This window comes from Ricinus communis, chromosome 1 (genome assembly GCF_019578655.1).
Source record: "Ricinus communis isolate WT05 ecotype wild-type chromosome 1, ASM1957865v1, whole genome shotgun sequence".
In the NCBI taxonomy this organism is placed as follows: Eukaryota; Viridiplantae; Streptophyta; class Magnoliopsida; order Malpighiales; family Euphorbiaceae; genus Ricinus; species Ricinus communis.
Window position 1 is genome coordinate 14840609 of NC_063256.1, and position 5308 is coordinate 14845916.

Genomic DNA, 5308 nt, shown 5'->3' on the forward strand with positions numbered 1-5308 from the left:
CTTCAGGATCAAATAATACAGAAATAAAAAGAGAGAAAGTAAGTAAATAGTATATAATTTTATTGAAGAGAAGATTTTACAAAGATAAAAGATTACAAAGATAGAAGATATAGCAGGGAGGATAGTTCAAGCGTGCCTCCTCTGAACTAATTCACACCTATTTATAATAGATAACAAAATACTATCCGGACTTCAAATAGACTTGAGTCCGTGATATAATTATTATAAAAGATAACAAAGGTAAATAATTGAGTTATTTTGTCAAAAAGGAAAAGATACTTGTCTGCCACTTTATTTATCATTATCTTCTCACATTATTGTAAAAAGAATAAGGTGCCACTTCTGTCAAAAGATTTTTGTCCTTTTGCATCATTGTCTTCTTTTGCTGGCCATAATGTCCATTTAGTCAAAAAGCACATCATAGTTATCAAGACCGTAGCAATCGTCTTCATTTTGTGGAGTGTAATTAGGTCCACCAGTGCTTCTAGAGTCTTCGTCATCACTATCTCCAGAGACTTGTGATAATGCCTATTCTAGGGCTGCTTTAAATTCTTTCTTTGTAGTATTTCCAGATAATTTTGCTAAAATTTTGCTTTTATCAGACAAGAAGTTGAATTGTCCCATAGATTGACTTGTTCCTGATAGCATAGGATTCTTTCCAGAGAAATGTTTCAGAACCATTTCTTTGTTGGCCTGAATATCTTTACAGTTAGACCACCATTTAACACTATATTCACGGGTTAAACAGGCGATAGAATTTACATTAGGAGAAGGTTTGAATGGTTTTACTTTGAACTGCCAGGAGAAAAATCCAAGGTAGGTTAAAGGTTTCAGAAAAGATAATCAATTTATCATGCCTAAGGATAGGTAACTTTTCTTTAAAGATAGTGAATCCTTCTATAATCTTAGCAGGTTAGATTTCGGGGCAAAGTTCAAAATATGTCCACCAATCTGAGAACCAATTTTGGAAATTTTTTGAATTGGTTTTATGAAACATGAAGAACCAAGAGTGATTCCAATTTCGAAGATAAAAGGTATTGTACCAGGCTTTTTGGTAATCAAAGTAATTGTAACAGGGAGGTGTAAAAGTAACAGAAAATTTCTTTGTAGTGCATGAGTTTTGGTTCCAATCTGAAAAAGTAAGGACTTTCAAGATTCTACATTTTGAATAGGAAATTTTCTCAGGCATATCACGATCATAGGAATGTTCAATTTCTATAGAGTTGGTATCTAAAAGGATAAGTTCATAAATTTTTTTCAATTTGTAGGGAGTTTCGGGAATAAATATTTGTTCAGAAGGGAAAATATGTTGAAATATTTGCTGATAATTGGGATTTTCCATATTTCCATTGAATATTTCATTTTCAAGAATGGTGACGATTTGTTGTTGAGGTTTTGTAAAGTATTTTGGTGGTTCTGGTTTAGAAGAACCGGGTTCGGTAACAGCTTGTAAAAAGTTTGAAGGTTTTGTAGGGGTAGAAGGTAAAGGAGTTTTGTCAAGAATTTCAAACCTGTTTGTAGAAATCAATGATGAAGAATGTCCAGATTTGTTAGCCGCAAAATCGGCTGGCGATAACTTCTTCTTTATAGGAGTGCCCATAAAGATTAGCTTGATTTATTTCCCTGTAGAAATTCTCTTGTTAAGAAATCAAGTAAAGAGTTTGAAGAGCCTTTTATATATTCAATATCAAAATCAAATATTCCAAGAAGTGCTTGCCATGTGGCAAAAACTTGTTTTTAAACAAAATTTTTAACATCTTTTTCCAAAATATTTTTAGCAGCACTACAATCAATACGGAGTAAAAAATATTTTCCAACTAAATCATCTTCAAATTTTGTAATACATAAAATAATTGATAAAAGTTCTTTTTTAGAATATTTAGATTGAGTTTCATTCCATGCTCTAGAGTGGAATCTGACCAAGGACTCTGTATTTTGACTAGGTAACTTTTGTTTAAGAATTCCCCCAAAGCCTAAATCAGAAGCATCTGTTTCAACTATAAGAAAGGCATCTGGATGAGGAATAGACAGACAGGGTAAATGATGAACTTTTTGTTTGATGGTTTGTACAACACGAGTATGTTCTTGTGTTTAGGGTTTTGGATTTTTCTTAAGACGATTGAATGAAGGCTTACAGAGAATTGTAATGTCTTTGAAAAAATCATACACATAATTAAGACATCCCAAAAATCTTTGTAGTTGATTTTTGTCTTTAATTTCATCCGGAAATTTAGAAGTAAATTCTAAAACTCTTGAAATTGGTAAAACATTATTTTCAAAATTTCGTGTCCAAGAAATCTAATTTTTGTTTGACACAATTTCATTTTTGGTGCAGAAACGACTAAACCATTCTGTTTAATTATATTATAAAACTTATGCAAATGAGAAAAATATTGTGCTAATGAATTTGAAAAAACTAAAATCCTTAAAAAAATCAGATACATAATTAAGGCATCCCAAAAATCTTTGAAGTTGATTTTTGTCCTTAATTTCATCAGGAAATTTGGAAGTAAATTCCAAAACTTTTGAAATAGGTGAAACATTATTTTCAAAAATTTGTTGTCCAAGAAATCTTATTTTTATTTGGCATAGTTTCATTTTAGGTGCAGAAACAACTAAACCATTTTGCTTAATTATATTGTAAAACTTATGCAAATGAGAAAAATGTTGTGCTAATGAATTTGAAAAGACTAACACATCATCAATGTAAACAATGGTAAATGATTGATGATCATGAAAAATGTCATTTATTATTTTTTGGAATTTAGATGGTGCATTTTTTAATCCAAATGGCATGACATTCCATTCATAATGACCAAAAGGAACATTGAAACCAGTTTTGTAACGATCTTTTTCTTTAATTTGAATTTGCCAAAAACCAGACTTCATGTCAAACTTTGAGTAAATTTTTGAATTGTAAAGTTTTTTAAATAAATCTCTTTTATTAAGTATAGGGTATCTAATCCATTCTAAAACTTTATTTAAGGGTTTATAATTTATAACAAGTCTGTGTACACCTCGTTCTCTTTCAGCTGCGTTATAAACATAAAAAGCAGAGCAGCTCCAAGGAGAACTAGATTTACGAATTAATCCTTTTTGTAATAATTCATCAATTTCTTTTCTACAGTGATTTTCAAGTTCTGCGTTCATATGTATAACATGTGATCTTGTCGGTATGTTATCTTCAGAAATTTTTTTAACATAAGGTAAAGAGATTACATGTTTTTTCCTATTTCAAAAAGCATTTGCAACGAGTGCACATAAGTCAATAGTAAAAAGATTTTCAATATTTTTTATTTTAGCTTTTGTCACATCAAGGTCTAATTTTTCTTTAATTTTTAAAGATAAAATTTCTTTATTTAAAAAAGTAATTTATTTTTTCTTTTGACTAATGAGATCATTAAAAACACAATTTTTCTTTAAAACATTTATATATTTTTCTTGTTCAGAAAAAATAAATTTAAAACAATTTTTTTTTCCTAATAATCTAGTCTTAATACCGTGAGTGTCAACTGAGAAAGGATAAAGCAAGGCTAAAAACGGAGTTCCAAAAATAACAGTGGCTGAAAGATTTTTAATCAAAATAAAAGAAGTGTAGAAATATAATCCATTATTACAGATTTTAACTTTGGAGAGCTTGTAATTTATTTGCATTCTTGAAACCGTCTGCAGTATGTAATTTTTCAGTTGTTTTTTCAAAAAACAGTGTAGGTACAATTCCTTCTTCAATACAATTTTGATCGACTCCAGAATCAACTAAAGCGATCGTCTTAATTTTAAAATCATTTATAAGAATTCTAACAAAAATAAACCATTTATGAAAATTAACTCTAGTAATATGTGCTAAAAATTCATTAACATGAGAATCATTAGTGTTTTCAGTAAATTCAAACACTTCTTTATTTTTCCCATTTAGTTCTAATTTTAAGACCCTTTCTTTGAAATCTAAATTTTCATTTTTCAAATCATTAATTTCTTGTTTTATATTTTTAATTTCTTCTTGTAAATCCTGAATATTTGATGTAGAATTTCTAGGAGATTTTGGTTCAAATCTTTGAAAAAATTCTTTTAAATTGTAAGGTACAGGTTCAGATTTTTGGGTTTCGTTATGTAAAACAATATCTCTTAATTTTAAAAAATATTTTTCTTTATCTGTAGGATCATTTATTTTGTCAATTAATTCAAAAAGATCTGCAAGAGTTTCTTTTGATAAAACATTTAAAGTTGAGTTACAACAAGGACCTGTACAAATTCCAGGGCCTTCACAAGTTTCAAAATCAGTATTAACAGAAGATGTATCACTTAAAACATTTAAATCATTTTCTTCAAAATCACTTAAATCAGAATTTTCAGAATCTGTATCAGATAGTAAAAGATTAAGCATTTGACCTTTAAGTTTGTCAGAGATATCCAAAGTATTGATTTTTTCTTTCATCTTATACTGGGATTTAAAATGACCAACACGTCCACACTTATAGCAAACAGGAGGACTTTTCTTTTTATTATTTTTATTTTTATTTTTGTTTTGAGAAGTGTTTTTGGATGAAGAAGATTTTTGAAAAGTCGAAGTATTTCTTCTATAATTTTTATTAGAAGATTTTCTTTTCAAATGTTTTTTGGTTTTTGAAGAAGGAGTTTGAATACGTTCATAACCATATTGGGAACAAAAATCTCTCAATTCTTTTTTAGATTGTAAAAACTCATTTTTAATTTTAGCTTTTAATTTCAAATCAGTACATAAAGCTAAACATTCATTATTAATAAAATTAATAATTTCTCCATAAGTTAAAGTATCATAAGGAATAACATTTCCATAAAAATCTCTAATTCTTGTTCTAACTTTTTCAGCAAATAATTTAGGTAAACCAGCAATAAATCTTTCTTTCTAAAAACTATGATTGCAATCAGTTCGAGAAAAAACTTTAGTTAAAAAGACATCTTTGTACCCGCGAAAATCTTGAAGTTTAGGACAAGTTAAATTTGAAAGAATTTCAGAAGATCTAATTTGATATTGATTAGGTTCACCAATAAAACATTTTGTAATAGCGAAAAGTAAAGTTGCAACAGCATCTTCTTCTTCAGTTTGAACAGAGGTTTGATTTTCAGTTTTAATGACTATTTTTCTTGCATTTAAAATTCTTGATTTATCTTCTAGTGAGGTGTAATTATCCCACCAGCTTTTTAATTGACCAGTAAAACCGGAAATTAACATTTGAGCAATTTTTTTATCAGTGTTATTTATAGATCTGGCTCTGTACGAAGTACAAGCCATGGTCATTTCCTGTAACATATTTAAAATTTGATATTC